This window comes from Pelodiscus sinensis, chromosome 20 (assembly GCF_049634645.1).
Source record: "Pelodiscus sinensis isolate JC-2024 chromosome 20, ASM4963464v1, whole genome shotgun sequence".
Classification (NCBI taxonomy): Eukaryota; Metazoa; Chordata; order Testudines; family Trionychidae; genus Pelodiscus; species Pelodiscus sinensis.
This window is the reverse complement of record NC_134730.1, coordinates 7,903,964-7,919,790: the sequence shown is the minus strand read 5'-3', so window position 1 is coordinate 7,919,790 and position 15,827 is coordinate 7,903,964. Positions and strand designations below refer to the sequence as shown.

Sequence of the window (15,827 nt, the reverse complement as noted above, 5' to 3'; positions counted from 1 at the left end):
GCACTGGGAGCAGGCGAGGGGCTCGGTGGGGGCCACGCTCACTGGGCTGTGTTGCTGCAATTTTCCCAGGAGCAATTGGCTGTGCCTCACAGCCAGGCATGGGACACTGTGCCATTCTGTGTGCCGCACAGCCAGGCATGGGACACTGTGCCATTCTGTGTGCCGCACAGCCAGGCATGGGACACTGTGCCATTCTGTGTGCCGCACAGCCAGGCATGGGACAGTGTGCCGTTCTGTGTGCCGCACAGCCAGGCATGGGACACTGTGCCGTTCTGTGTGCTGCACCCTTCGGGAGGTGTGGGCTCTGGCCTGAGCCCCTGGAGCCCTGGCTGGTTCCAGCCGGAATCCACCCTTCCCCCCAGTCCGGATGTGTGTGAGCAGCACTGTCCCAGGCGTGCCCTGAAGCTGCCTGCCGCAGACACATGCCGCTCGGTCACCAGGCTGCACGTAGTTGCAAGTGTTGCATACTGGTATGGTACACAGCGTGCAGCTCACGCTGCCTGAGTGACGCTCCCTCCCCCTTCCCCACAGGTGCCTGGCTACCCCCCGCCCTTGTGAGGGCAAAGGGAAACACTCACCAGTGGATCCTTCCCCGGCCTCCAATGACACACAGGAGACATCTGGGATGCCTGACAGGACTTCGAGTTGCAGGGTGACACTGCTCCCCTGGTCCTCCTCGTTGTCCTCTGACCCAGTGGGCAAAGCTGCCTTGTCCTCCACCTCGCTGGGCCTGGTGACGGGGGGGAACCTTCTGGTGTCAACTGGCACTGAGGGTCCGTGGGGTGCCGTCTCTCCCAGGATGCTATGGGGCCACTGGTAATGGGGGCAGCTGTCGGCTCCTGCCCCCTGGCCCTCTTTGGCCCGGTCATAGCCCAAGCGCAGCTCCTTGAACTTAGCCTGGACCTGTTTGAGGGTCCGAGCTGGATGGCCCCGATCGGACAGCGCCTGGGCCATGCGGCAGAAGATGTCCGCATTCCTCCGACGGGACCGTGTGTCGTGGAGGGCCTCTTCCTCGGCCCAGAGGTCCAACAGGGCCTCAATCTCCCTTGAGGACCAGGAAGGGGTGTGCTGCTTTATGCCCCTTGGGGCCTCCCGTGCTGGGGGTGCAGGTTGCTGCTCCCCCCCGGAGCCGCCATTCTGGGTGGTCTGGTGGCTGAGAGCAGAGCCACGCAGCAGAGCCCGTTGGCAGAGGTGCTTCTGCCACTTGGTCTCTGCAGGCTGCGTGTGCCTTTAAGGGGGCTCAGGTTACCAGGAAGTCCAGAGCAGTGCCTGCGTGTATGGAGCATCCAAGCGGTCACTAGGGCTTTTTTCCGTTTGGACGGCTCTTGTGCAAAATCTCTTGGCTGCCTGTCTACACTGGCCTCTTGTGCAAGAATAGTTGCGCAAAAGGGCTTCTTCCTGAGCAGGAGCAGGAGCATCAGAGTTCTTGTGCAAGAAGCACTGATTTCATACATTAGAACGTCAGTTTATTTGCGCAAGAACTCGCGGCCAGTGTAGACAGGCAGCAAGTTTTTGCGCAAAAGTGGTTGCTTTTGCGCAAGATTGCACCAATATAGACGTAGCCCCAAAGTATGCAAAACTACTCTCTCTTTGAAGGGAGCGGGGGAGGAAGAGGGAAGATGAATAGATTGATGTAAAACTGAGATGACACCTTGGGTATCATTTTCAGTATGAATGTAATGTGACTTTATTCTTGCAACATACTGTAAATGAAAGATCTGCCATTAAAACTCCGATTTCACCAGTCCTCTGAGCAGATGTAACAGCCACCAAAAAGGCTGACTTCTGAGATAAACTGAGAGCAGTCAGTTTAACTTCTGTACCAGGAAAGATAATGGAGCAAGTAATTAAAGAATTCATCTGCAAACACCTGGAAGATAATAAGGTGATAGGTAACAGCCAGCATGGATCTGTAAAGTACAAATCATGTCAAATCTATCTGTTAGCTTACTTTGATAGAAAAACAAATCTGGTGGAAAAAGGAGAAGAGGTGCATGTGATATACCTAGACTTTAGTAAGGCATTTGATACGGTCTTGCATGATCGTCTTATCAGTAAATTAGGCAAATACAATTTAGATGGGACTACTATAAGGTGGGTGCATCACTGGCTGGATAACTGTTCTCAGGGTATGTCTACACTACAGCATTAATTCGAACTAACTTAATTCGAATTAGATAATTCGAACTAAGCTAATTCGAACTACTGAATCTAGACCTAAAAACTAATTTGAATTAGCGTTTTGCTAATTCGAACTAGCATGTCCACATTCGAACTAGCATGTCCACCCTGAACCGAAGTTAAGGCTGGCCGGAACCAGTGCCGGCAGGGCAACAGGTTAGGACTTAGAGTGTGGAGCTGCTGCCTCAGGCTAGCCGAGGGCTGTGCTTAAAGGGACCCAACCCCCACCCCGGACAGACAGTTATCAGGGTTCCCCGCTTGCCTGTCTACCTCAATGAGGGACAGCAAAGCAGTCCTGTCTTGAAGTGCCCTGAGTGCCCACACTCGGCACATCACAGCACTCAGCCATCAGCCCAGCTGCACTTGCCGCAGGCTGCCATCGGGGGGGATCAATCGGGGGGCTGTCAGGATCCAGGAGGCCCTGCAGGAGAGCTTCCACCATGAGGAGCCCGCACAGCCTCCCCAGTCCTCCCCATCGGGGGCTTGTGCTCCACTGGTCCTTCACCTCCTTCCATGAACACCTCCCTAACCCCCCTTCCTGATGTAAAAAATAAAGGATACGTGTTCAAAAATAGAAACTCTCTTTATTTAACAAAACTGGGAGGGAGGAGGGATTAACCTCTGGGGAGACTGGGAAAAGGAAGTGGGAGAGGGGAAGAGAGAGAGTGGGAGAGGGGAGGGGGAAACCTGGGGGGAGGGAGCTGGAAGGGGGAAGCCAGAAGGAAGAAGGAGATGGGGAAGTATAAAACTATGATACGCCATATCTTCAGTACAGTATACAGACGTGTTCTCATAACCTCAAAAAAGATGTTTTGGCCTTGGAAAGGGTTCAGAAAAGGGCAACTAAAATGATTAGGGGTTTGGAACAGGTCCCATATGAAGAGAGGCTAAAGAGACTGGGACTTTTCAGCTTAGAAAAGAGGAGACAAAGGGGGGATATAATAGAGGTCTATAAAATCATGAGTAGAGTGGAGAGGGCCGGTAAACAAAAGTTATTTATTAGTTCCCTAAATAGAAGAACTAGAGGACACCAAATGAAATGAATGGGTAGCAGGCTTCAAACTAATAAAAGAAAGTTCTTCTTCACAAAGCAAATAGTCAACCTGTGGAACTCCTTGCCACAGGAGGCTGTGAAGGTAGAACTATAACAGAGTTTAAAGAGAAGTTAGATAAAGTCATGGAGGTTGGGTTCATGAAGTGCTATTAGCCAGGGGGTAGGAATGGTGTCCCTGGCCTCTGTTTGTGGTAGGCTGCAGATGGATGGCATGAGACAAATGGCTTGGTCATTGTCTTCGGACCATCCCCTCCGGGGTAACTGGTTTTGGCCGCTGTCGGCAGACAGGCTACTGGACTAGATGGACCTTTGGTCTGATCCAGTATGGCCGTTCTTACATTCTAAACTCAGGGCTCAGGGTCGGGGGGTCTCACTAGACCAACTTGATTTTCATGCAAACCTTCTCCACGGTTGGCATGTGGCCTTTGGTGGCCAGGCTGGCAGCTATCCTGCCGTAGACAGTCGCATTCCTGTGCCGAATGCGGAGGTCGTGGACGTTGGAGGTCTCCCCCCCAAACCAGGATGAAGTTCACGATGTCCGCACTAGACCAGGCAGGCGCCCGCCTCTTGCAGCCCCAGGCAGGCTCCTGGGAGCCATCAGCCTGGTCCCAGGAAGAGGCGGAGGGCTGGGTGGCAGCGGGTGGCTGGCTCATGCCGTGCCAGGTGCAGGGTCTGCTGGCTGGGTGCTGGCAGGCTTGCAACTGGCACGGGCACCGTAGCCAGACCATGGCCCTTTAAGGACTGTGGGGCCGGGAGGGGGGGCAGAAGAGTTTCCCTGGCTTGGCCCAGAGTGGCCACCAGGGTAAGCTGGGGAGGGCTAGCCTCCAACTAGTTCGAATTAAGTGGCTACACAGCCATTAATTCGAACTTCTTAATTCGAACTAGGCGTTAGTCCTCGTAGAATGAGGTTTACCTACTTTGAATTAAGTACACCGCTAGTTCGAATTAAGTTTGAACTAGCGATTTGTATGTGTAGCGCCTATGAAAGTTAATTCGAACTAACGGCTGTTAGTTCGAACTAACTTTCTAGTGTAGACATACACTCAGGGTACGTCTACATTACAGCACTAATTAGAACTAACTTAGTTCGAATTAGTTAATTCGAACTAAGCTAATTCGAACTAACGCATCTAGAACTAAAAACTACAGGCAGTCTCCAGGTTACATAGATCCGACTTACATCGGATCCCTACTTACAAACGGGGTGAGACAACCCAGCAGACCAGGGAGACGCGAAGCTAGCGCCCCCCCCCCCCCCAGCAGACCAGGGAGACGCAGAGCGGCTTTTCTCAGCAGACACCTCAGCTCGAGAATAAAGGACTGAGGGAAGTGACGTGTGGGAGAATAAAACTGAGATCTGGAGAAATGTTTGGCTAGAGTTTCCCTTACAATATGCACCAGTTCTGACTTACATACAAATTCAACTTAAGAACAAACCTACAGTTCCTATCTTGTAAGTAACCCGGGGACTGCCTGTAGTTCGAATTAGTGTTTTTCTAATTCGAACTAGCGCGTCCACACTGATTGGACGCAGGGGCGCATTTAAGGGCGGCTGAAACAGGTTCTGGCAGGGCATCAGGTCAGTAGTTGCTTTGTGTGGCTGCTGTCTGAGGCTATCTGAGGCTAGAGCTTAAAGGGACCCCCCCGGACAGCCGGTTCTCAGCTTTTCCGCTTGCTTGCCAACCTTGCCGAGGGACAGCAAAGCGTTGGTCTCTGTGCCCGTCTGTGTCGGTGCTTCCCTTCGGGGACACCGCCGCAGTTGGCAACATGGAGCCAGAGCTCGCCCTGCACCTTCTGGTGCACTTTCTGGACTTGCTGCTGCAAGCCTGCCACCAATGGCTTGAGGCTGCCTGGCACCACCTGGTACACGTCAGCTCCCTGCCTCTCCGCCTGGCCGCCCTGGGGGCCGTGCAGCAGCCGCGGCGGAGCCCCGGCACTGGCGTGCCCCGCCGCGTCTGGCGTCTGGACACCAGCAGCGACTGGTGGGACCGCATCGTCCTGGAGCGCTGGGAAGACCGACAGTGGACCCAGAACTTCAGGATGAGGAGGGACACCTTCCTAGAGCTCTGCAAGTGGCTCCCCCCTGCTCTGCGCAGAAGGGACACTCGCATGAGGCCCGCCAACCCCCTCCAGAAGCGGGTGGCCATCGCCCTCTGGAAGCTCTCCACGCCGGACAGCTACCGATCCGTCGGGAACCAGTTCGGCGTGGGGAGATTCACCGTCAAGGCAGTGCTCATGCAGGTACGGCACTAGTCGGCCACTGCGCTGGGGGGGAGGAGGGCTGCAAGGAGGGGATGGGCCGCCCCAGGGACAAAGGGGGGGCGGGAGGAGGCGAAAGCGCCCCACACCGGAGGGGTCGGTCTTTCCCGGCCGTACTACACGCCGCCAGTGGGGTCGATTCCGTGAGTGGGGCGCGGGGCACTGCCAGGGCACGAACGCTCCCAGCCACCCGGGCGCCCCACTGATTGGCGCTTTGCTGTGTCTCTCCGCAGGTGGTCAAGACCATCAACCGGTGCTGCTCCGCAGGGTGGTCCGCCTCGCCGACCCGGATGCCATCATCCGGGGATTCGGCGCCCTCGGCTTCCCCAACTGCGGGGGGGGGGGGGGGGGGCCATCGACGGGACGCACATCCCCATCCGTGCCCCGGTACGTCACCAGGCGTCCCAGTACGTCAACCGCAAGGGGCACCTCAATCCCTCCTGCCAGGCCTTCAATGCCAGGCTGACCAGGGCCCGCATCGTGGTGGAAGGGGCCTTCGGGCGACTGAAAGCCCGCTTTCGATGCCTCCTCACCCGTCTGGACCTGGCCGAGCACAACATCCCTCCCGTGGTGGCAGCATGTTGTGTGCTCCACAATTTATGTGAGAGAAAGGGGGAGGCTTTCCTGCCAGCCTGGATGGCTGAGGCTGACCGCATGGCTGGCCACTACAGTCAGCCCCGCACCGCCGCTGTTCGGGAAGCCAAGCGGGGGGCCGTCCGGATCCGGGAAACCCTGCTGGAGAGCTTCCTGGTGGAGGAGGAGGACTGCCTCTCCCTGCATGCCCCCCTGGGGCCTTCTTCCACCCTACCCCCTTCCCCTTTCCCCTCCCTATCTACTGTCAAATAAAGACACCTGTTTTTCAAACAAAAACGTCTTTTTATTTTACATAACTGGGGTGGGGTGAGGGAGGGGGAAACCTGGGACGAGGGAGCTGGAAGGGGAGGGAAGGGAGGAAGGGAAAGGAAAGCTCAGGGGTGGAGGTCCGGCTGCCTCTCCTGTCTCACAACGCTGCGGGTCCGGGGGCGTTGGTGGGGAATGGTTGTGGAGGGTGGGGCAGGAGGGACGAGGGGTGTGGAGGAAGCAGGAGTGGGAGCAGGAGGGGGAGCAGGAGGAGCAGGGGGAGGAGCAGGGGGAGCAGGAGGAATTGGGAAGCGGTCGAGCAGGCTCTGGAGGTGGCCTCGCAGGGCACGGCCCTGCTCCTGCAGGGCCTCCAAGCTCCTCCGGCACAGCCTCAGGTCCTCCTGGACCCAGTGGTCCTGGAGACGGAGTTGTTGCTCCAGGAACCGGAGGTGACGCCTCTGGTATTCCTCCTGGTTCCTGGCTCTCCTGCTTGCCCGGCCACGATCTCCGCACTAGACCACGCGGGCGCCCGCCTCTTGCGGCCCCGGGTAGGGTCCTGGGAGCCGCCAGGCTGGTCCCGGGAAGAAGGGGAGGACTGGGTGTCCTCGGGTGGCTGGCACATGGGTGTCAGGTGCAGGGTGTGCTAGCACAGGTGCTGGCAGCCTTGCAACTGGCACAAACTGTGAAGCCAGCCCGTGGCCCTTTAAGGGCTCCGGGGCCGAGAGGGGGGCAGTAGAGTTTGCCTGGTGTTGGCCAGAGTGGCCACCAGGGCAAGCTGGGAAGGGCTAGCCTCCCACTAGTTCGAATTAAGGGTCTACACAGCCCTTAATTCGAACTAGCTAGTTCGAACTAGCCTTAATCCTTGTGGAATGAGGATTACCTAGTTCGAACTAAGCGCTCCGTTAATTCGATTTAAATTCGAACTAACGGCGCGCTAGAGTAGCGCCTATGAAAGTTAGTTCGAACTAACGTCCGTTAGTTCGAACTAACTTTGTAGTGTAGACATACCCTCAGAGAGTAGTTATTACCAGTTCACAATCCGCTGGGAAGGGCATAAGAAGTGAGGTTCCACGGTGGTCTGGTTTGGGACCGGTTCTGTTCAGTATCTTCATCAACGATTTAGATATTGGCATAGAGAGTACACTTATTAAGTTTGCAGATGATACCAAGCTGGGAGGGGTTGCAACTGCTTTGGAGGACAGGGTCATAATGCAAAATGAACTGGACAAATTGGAGAAATGGTCTGAGGTAAATAGGATGAAGTTTAATAAGGACTCCACTTAGGAAGGAACAATCAGTTTCACACATACAGAATGAGAAGCCACTATCTAGGAAGGAGTCCTGAAGAAAGGGATCTAGGGGTCATAGAGGACCACAAGCTAAATATAAATCAGAAGTGTGACACTGTTGCAAAAAAAGCAAACATGATTCTGGGATGCATTAACAGGAGTGTTGTGAGCAAGGTATGAGAAGTCATTCTTCTGCTCTACTCTGTGCTGATTATGCCTCAATTGGAGTATTGTGTCCAGTTCTGGGTATCGCTTTTCAAAAAAGATGTGGAGAAATTGGAAAAGGTCCAGAGAAGAGCAACAAGAATGATTAAAGGTTTAGAGAACATGAGCTATGAAGGAAGACTGAAAGAATTGGGCTTGTTTAGTTTGGAAAGGAGAAGACTGAGAGGGGAAATGATAGTGGTTTTCAGGTATCTAAAAGAGTGCCACAAGGAGGAGAGAGAAAAATTGTTCTCCTTGGATTCTGAGGATAAGACAAGAAGCAATGAGCTTAAACTGCAGCAAGGGAGGTTTAGGTTGGACATTAGGAAAAACTTCCTAACTGTCAGGGTGGTTAAACACTGGAATAAGTTGTCTAGGGAGGTTCTGGAATCTCTCTCTCTGAGATATTTAAAACCAAATTAGATAGACATCTATTAGGGATGGTCTAGACCCAGGCTGGCCACCCCATTAGGGTATGTCTACACTACCACCCTAGTTCGAACTAGGGTGGTAATATAGTCAACCGGAGTTGCAAATGAAGCCCGGGATTTGAATTTCCTGGGCTTAATTTGCATCTTGCCGGGCGGCGCCATTTTTAAATGTCCAGTAGTTCGGACTCTGTGCCCCGCAGCTACACGCGGCACGAACTAGGTAGTTCGAAGTAGGCTACCACTCCTGGAACGAGGAGTAACGGTAGTTCGGAATAGGAAACCTAATCCGAACTACCTAGTTCGTGCCGCGTGTAGCCGCGGGCACGGAGTCCGAACTAGCGGACATTTAAAAATGGCGGCGCCCGGCAACATGCAAATGAAGCCCGGGAAATTCAAATCCTGGGCTTCATTTGCAAGTGCGGTATGCCTACATTACCCCACTAGTTCGAAATAGCGGGGTAGTGTAGACATACCCTTAGAGACTAAGAGCCAGAATATCTGTGGATAGAGTGAAAAGAGACATGTACTATATATTTATTATTTTCTCTCTCTACAGATATCTATAGAGAGAGAGAGAGGGAGAGAGAGAGAGAGAGAGGGAAGTTATGTCTAAATTAAAGTGCTATTTCAAATTAACGTAATTCGAAATAGTTAATTTGTATTAAGCTAATTTGAAATAACGCATCTATACAGAAAAACTATTTTGAAATAGCACGTCCACACTGAGTGGACCCTGAACCAAAGTTAAGGCTGGCCGGAACCAGTGCCGATAGGGCATCAGGTTAGGATTTAGTTTGTGGGGCTGCTGCCTGAGGCTAACTGAGCTCCTTGCTTAAAGGAACCCTACCCCCACCCCGAACAGTTCTCAGGGTTCCCCGCTTGCTCGTCTACCTCAATGAGGGACAGCAAAGCAGTCCTGTATTGGAGTGCCCTGGGTGCCCGCACACAGGACACCACAGCACTCGGCCACATGGAGCTAGAGCTGCCCCTGGGCACACCAGTGCATCTCTGGGGTCTTTGCCATCATCCCGGCTGCACTTGCTGCAGGCTGCCATCCGGGGGGTCCATTGGGGGCTGTCAGGATCCAGGAGGCCCTGCGGGAGAGCGTCCACCCCGAGGAGCCCTCAGAACCTTCCTGGTCCTCCCCACCAGGGGCTCGTGCCTCATTCCTCCCTCACATCCTTCCACTTACCCCTCCCTAGCCCCCCTTCCTGATGTCAAATAAAAGACATGTATGTTCAAAAATAGAAACTGGGTTTAATGAACAAAGCTGGGGAAAGGGGGGGTTGAACCTCTGGGGAGACTGGAAAAAGGACGTGGGAGAGAGGAAGGGAGAGGGGGAAACCTGGGAGGAGGGAGCTGGAAGGGGGAAGCAAGGGGAAGAAGGGGGAGGGGAAGCTCAGGGCTCAGGTTTGAGGGTCTTGCCGGGACCAACTTGAGTTTCATGCCAACCTGCTCCTGGGTTCGCATGTGGCCTTTGGTGACCAGGCTGGCAGCTATCCTACCATAGACGGCCGTGTTCCTCTGTCTAGAGTGGAGATCATGGACATTGGGGGCATCCCCCCCAAACCTGAAAAAGGTCCGTGTTCTCCATCCTGGACCAGGAAGGCGTCCACCTTCTCCAACCCCTGTCAGGCTCCTGGGAGCTGGCAGACTGCTCCTGGGGAGCGGTAGAGGGCTGGCTCCCAGTGGCTTGTTAGCTCATGTTTTGGGGCCACTGGGTCAGGGGCCCCAGTGGCCACTGCTGGCTCTGGGCTGGCAGGCTTGGAGCTGGCACAGGCACTGTGGCCAAGGTCTTCCCCTTTAATGGCTAGAGGGCTGGGGGAGAGGAGAGTAAGTTTTCCTGGTTGTGCCCAGAGTGGCCACCAGAGTTCCCTGGGAAGGACTGGAGGCCCCCTATTTCGAATTAAGTGTCTACACAGCATTTAATTCGAAATGGCTATTTCAAATTTGGCATTACTCCTCGTAGAATGAGGTTTACCAAATTCGAATTAAGGGCTCCACTATTTCGAATTAAATTCGAAATAGCCGTTTGCATGTATAGACGCTATTAAAGTTAATTCGAAATAACGGCTGTTATTTTGCATTAACTTTGCAGCGTAGACATACCCAGAGAGAGAGAGAGAGAGAGAGAGAGAGGGAAAGAGAGAGAGAGAACACAAAATATAGTGATAAAAATAACTTTACATCACATATCAATTCTGTGGTCGAATATCGACAGAGAGTTATCTAGTCCACTAATGGGCTACTAATGACCAGTTAATAATTTACTGCTTGGCTCACATTCAGCACTAGGATACAGATTTAAACGTATACACCAGGCAAATGAAAATTAGTAACAGACGACAAATATCTGCTTTCCCCTTTAGTAACCAAGAAATACCAAATGCTAAAGAGGATTTTTGCATAATGTTATTTTTGTCTCCTAATACATTTGCATAATGTTATTTCTTGGTTACGACAATATTAACAGACCATTTACTAAAAACTAATAAAAAAAGTCTCTAGTCACTAAAAAAATCACGGCCAGTCCATAGGTCTTCAGAGACCAAAGGCCAGCTGCTAGGACTTCTGCAGGATATGTATATGAAAGAAATTGGCCTACGTTGGTTGGCAGGAGAAAAAATATGTGCAGTAACTAGATTTGTTGTGACAATTTCCAAGTAACTTTTAATGCATTTGTAAAGTTTTTCTTGACCCTCTTTTTCATCATATAGGTGAAAAATTCAAACAACAAAACTTATTTGATATGGAATGCTGATGTAATCTGACAATTCACAAGCACTTCCATGTTTGTATCAAATGTGAAAGAGAAAGAGAGAGAGAGAGAGAGAGAAAGAACTGTAAAAACTAACTGATCTATTAAGCTTTCAAACCTAAAGAAAAAAGAAATATTGAGAACATATCTCAGAATGGTATATCAGCAATATGAGTGCCAATAAATATAACATTCAAAGAATAATTACACGATACATTGTTGCCAAAGGAAAATACTGCCACAGACTTCAAATTCAAATAAATTCATGAAGCAAAATGCAGGACAATGTAGCACTTTAAAGACTAACAAGATGGTTTATTACATGATGAGCTTTCATGGGCCAGACCCACTTCCTCAGATCAAATAGTGGAAGAAAATAGTCACAACCATATATACCAAAGGATACAATTAAAAAAAATGAACACATATGAAAAGGACAAATCACATTTCAGAACAGGAGGGGGATGCGGGGGGGGGGGGGGGGGGGAAGAAGGTAAGTGTCTGTGAATTGATGATTTTAGAGGTGGGGAGAGTGGGATGTTTGTGAGTTAATGGTATTAGAGGTGATAATTGGGGAAGCTATCTTGATAATGGGTAAGATAGTTCAAGTGTTTGTTCATTCCTTTTTGGAGAGTGTCGAATTTTAACATGAATGACAGTTCAGAGGATTCCCTTTCAAGTGCAGATGGAAAAGGTCTTTGTAGCAGAATGCAGGTGGTTAAGTCATTGAGGGTATGTCTACACTACAATGTTAGTTCGAACTAACGGACGTTAGTTCGAACTAACATTCATAGCCGCTACACTAGCGCTCCGCTAGTTCGAATTTGAATCGAACTAGCGGAGCGCTTAGTTCGAACTAGGAAAACCTCATTTTACGAGGATTAAGCCTAATTCGAACTTACTAGTTCGAATTAAGGGGTGTGTAGCCCCTTAATTCGAACTAGTGGGAGGCTAGCCCTCCCCAGCTTTCCCTGGTGGCCACTCTGGCCAACACCAGGGAAACTCTATGCCCCGCTCCCGGCCCCGGACCGCTTAAAGGGGCACGGGCTGGCTACGGTGCCTGTGCCAGGTGCAAGCCTGCCAGCACCCAGCCAGCAGACCCTGCACCTGGCACGGCACAGAGCCACCCACCCGATGTCCCCCAGCCCACCCCCTCTTCCCGGGACCAGGCTGGCGGCTCCCGGGAGCTTGCCCTGGACCGCAAGAGGCGGGCACCTTCCTGGGCTAGTGCGGACATCGTGGACCTCGTCCACGATCTCTGCACTAGGCACAGGAAAGTGGCCGGCTAGGGCAGGAGAGCTGCCAGCCTGGCCACCCAGGAGCAGGTGTGCATGAAAATCAAGGGGGTCCACTGAGACCCCCGACCCTGAGCCCTGAGCTTACAATGGCCGTACTGGGTCAGACCAAAGGTCCATCTAGCCCAGTAGCCTGTCTGCCGACAGCGGCCAACACTAGGGACCCTGGAGGGGATGGACCGAAGACAGTGACCAAGCCATTTGTCTCGTGCCATCCCTCTCCAGCCTTCCACAAACTTTGGGCAGGGACACCACTCCTACCCCCTGGCTAAGACTACTCCATGGAGCCAACCTCCATGACTTGATCTCACTTCCCTTTAAACTCTGTTCTAGTTGTAGCCTTCACAGCCTCCTGCAGCAAGGAGTTCCACAGGTTAACTATTTGCTTTCTGAAGAAGAACAACTTTCTCTTACTAGTTTCAAGCCTGCTACCCATTCCTTTCCTTTGGTGTCCTCTAGTCCTTCTTTATGGGAACTCATGAAGAACTTTTATGAATGCACCCTCTCCACCCAACCCCTGCTTTTAGAGACCTCTATCCTGTCCCCGCTCCATCTCCTCTTTTCTAAGCTGAACAGTCCCAGTCTCTGTAGCCTCTCTTCATCTGGGACCTGTTCCCAACCCCTGATCATGTTAGTTGCCCTCCCCTCTCCCAGCCTTTCTCTTCCCCTCTCCCACCTCCTTTTCCCAGTCTCCCCCAGTTTTGTTCAATAAAGACAGAGTCAATGTTGGAAGAAACGTTATCTTTATTTTGTACATCAATAAGAAGGAGGGCTAGGGAAGGGTAAGTGGAAGGAGGTGAGGGAGGAATGGGGTACGAGCCCCCGATGGGGAGGACTGGGCTGGCTCTGCGGGCTTCTGGGGGTGGAAGCTCTCCTGCAGCCCCCCGATTGCCCCCTCTCGCCAGATGGCAGCCTGCGGCAAGTGCAGCCGGGCTGATGGCCGAGTGGTGTGATGTGCCCAGTGTGGGTACTCCGGGCAATCCAAGCCAGGACTGCTTTGCAAGAGGGGCACCCCTTAGAACTGTCTGTCCGGGGTGGGGGTCGGGACCCTTTAAGCGCAGCCCTCGGCTAGCCTGAGACAGCATCTCCACGCTCTAAGTCCTCCTCTGATGCCCTGCCGGCACTGCTTCCGGCCATCCTTAAGCCCTGTTCAGAGTCCACTCACTGTGGACATGCTAGTTCGAATTAGCAAAACGCTAATTCAAACTAGTTTTTAGTTCTAGACGCGTTAGTTTGAATTAGCTTAGTTCGAATTAACTAATTCGAACTAAGTTAGTTCGAATTAACGTTGTAGTGTAGACGTACCCTGAGAGAGTGTCCTTTCTGGTTAAAATGGCAAGAAACTGTTTTTTCTTTGTGATCTTGTCTGATATCTGTTTTGTGGGCATTAATCCTTTGGCGAAGTGTCTGAGATGTTTGTCCAATGTACATAGCAGACGGACAAGATCAGAAAGAAAAAACAATTTCTTGCCATTTTAACCACTCTCTCAATGACTTAACCACCTGCATTCTGCTACAAAGACCTTTTACATCTGCACTCAAAAGGGAATCCTCCGAACTGTCATTCATGTTAAAATTCGACACTCTCCAAAGAGGAATGAACAAACACTTGAACTATCTTACCCATTATCAAGATAGCTTCCCCAATTATCACCTCTAATACCATTAACTCACAAACATCCCACTCTCCCCACCTCTAATATCATCAATTCACAGACACTTACCTTCCTTCCTTTCCCCACCCCCCTGCATTCCCCTCCTGTTCTGAAATGTGATTTGTCCTTTTCATATGTGCTCATTTTTTTTAATTGTATCCTTTGGTTGTGACTATTTTCTTCCACTATTTGATCTGAGGAAGTGGGTCTGGCCCATGAAAGCTCATCATCTAATAAACCATCTTTTTAGTCTTTAAAGTGCTACATTGTCCTGCATTTTGCTTCAGCTACCCCAGACTAACCCGGCTACATTTCTATCACAAATAAATTCATATTACTCTAGAAAAAAAAATCATATTTGCTAAGGAGTGACTCAATTCCTTATTTTTCTATTTCTGGAACATCATCATCTTAGGACGGGCAGGCCTGATGATGGGGGGAGAGGCAATGGTGCAGTTGCCCTGGACTGCCACCATTGCTACTGCAGCAGCAGACAGAGTCCCTGGTCCTTTAAATCACTACTGGAGAGTCTGGCATTGCTGAAGGGCAGGCAGTGGAGAGCAGGGGGGAGTCTAGTCATGCCTTACTCCTTTTGGCCAAAAACCCGCCCTTTTCAGGAGCATGCTCCCTCTTCCCCCTTCTTTCCCAATCCCCCCTCCCCCCCCCCCGACTTGCTCAGGGATCCAGCAATTTTGTCAGCCCTCTGAGGACAGAAAATGTACAAAAAAACAAGAGAAAATAATGGAGTTATTGCTTCTCAAGTATATAACTGAAAATTTCCCAGAAATTCAACTGTGTTTGTTTCCTGAACACATTTACAAATTGTTCAAAGAGTTCTTTCTCACTCCTACCTATTCTGAATTTGTTCTTTTTAGTTTGATACTGGACAACAGCAATTACATAAGTCTTGTACATTTACCATTTCCTGTGGTCCAACATATGGCAGTTGCTTCTGGTATGCTGAACAGAAATATCTCTATAACTTAAGAGCTTCAGGGGGTAGCCGAGTTAGTCTGTACAGCAGTGGTCTCCAACCTTTTTACACCCAAGATCACTTTTTAAATCTCCGAACAGGCAAAGATCTACCACCCCGCCCCTTCCTTGAAGCCCTACCCCTTCCTTGAAGCCCCGCCCTCTCTGTTCTCCTGTCCATCATTTGCTATCCCCAGCCTTACTTACACACTCTGATAAACAGTTTATTTTTAAATTATGCGATGTATAAAATTAAAATCACGTGTTTATAGTTATGAAATAAATGACCTGTTTTTTATTCAGCTATTTACATCTAAAATGAAGCATTTGTAATTATACATTTTGTGGGGACAGAATTCTGCGGCTGGGGGCAGGGGAGAGGGAACACGGTGCTGGGAGGGCAGAGGACAGGGTTCTGCAGCAGGGGACAGAGTGCCAGTGGGGACAAGTTTCTGCAGCTGGGGACAGGGTGCAAGTGGGGACAGGAATAGGGACAGAGTTCTGTAGATGGGAACAGGGGAGTGGGAACAGAATTCTGTGGCTGGGGACAGGAGAGTGGGGACAGAATTCGGGGAGTGGGGACGGGGAATGGGGACAGAGTTCGGTGAGTGGGGACAGGGGAGTGGGGACAGAGTTAGGAGAGTGAGAACAGAATTCTGTGGCTGGGGACAGGAGAGTGGGGACAGAGTTAGGGGAGTGGGGACAGAGTTCTGTAGCTGGGGACAGGAGAGTGGGGACAGAGTTAGGGGAGTGGGGACAGAGTTAGGGGAGTGGGGACAGAGTTCTGTAGCTGGGGACAGGAGAGTGGGGAAAAGGGAGTGGAGACAGAGTTCTGTGACTCGGGAGTGGGGGCTAGGGTGCCAGTGGAGGCAGAGAGTCCCCTGTATCT

At 51.5% G+C, this 15,827-nt stretch overlaps 1 protein-coding gene across 6 annotated transcripts in view; it reads right to left on the bottom strand.

Moving 5' to 3' along the window:
* The window catches only part of TNRC6C (trinucleotide repeat containing adaptor 6C), a 344,243-nt gene that overhangs the window by 174,759 nt on the left and 153,657 nt on the right, over positions 1-15,827 (bottom strand). The gene's annotated exons all lie outside the window — the stretch shown is intronic.